The sequence below is a fragment of the Rattus norvegicus genome, chromosome 1 (assembly GCF_036323735.1).
Source record: "Rattus norvegicus strain BN/NHsdMcwi chromosome 1, GRCr8, whole genome shotgun sequence".
In the NCBI taxonomy this organism is placed as follows: domain Eukaryota; kingdom Metazoa; phylum Chordata; class Mammalia; order Rodentia; family Muridae; genus Rattus; species Rattus norvegicus.
The window spans coordinates 216664022-216664445 of NC_086019.1; positions in this window are offsets into that span (position 1 = coordinate 216664022).

Sequence of the window (424 nt, forward strand, 5' to 3'; positions counted from 1 at the left end):
GTGCCTAGAATCACCTCCTTATACTGAGGATCCCATGCCCACCTGGTATGAGCTGTTATGTGTGGTGTCTGCACCAGGCACCAGCCATCTGCCTTTCAGCTGGTCAGGACATAGGCAATAATTGCTCTAGAGAGACCTTGGAACTGACATGACTACAGTTTCTGAGCTAAACCAGAGCCTCAAAACACATGTCTCTGGGAACCCAATGCCTGTGTAATTTCTGAAGATTCTCAGGTGTTGGTCTGATGCAGAGAAAAGCCTCTTTGCCACTCTTGTACATTGACATGCTGTGTGCTGGAGAAGGATGGGGAGCTGGGAGAAGCAGCTCCCAGAGAAGCCCAGCTGAGCAGAACTTGTATGGAGCACAGGTGATGAACTGCCTGCCAAGAGATGGTCATGGTCACTGTAACCAGGGATAAAGTCC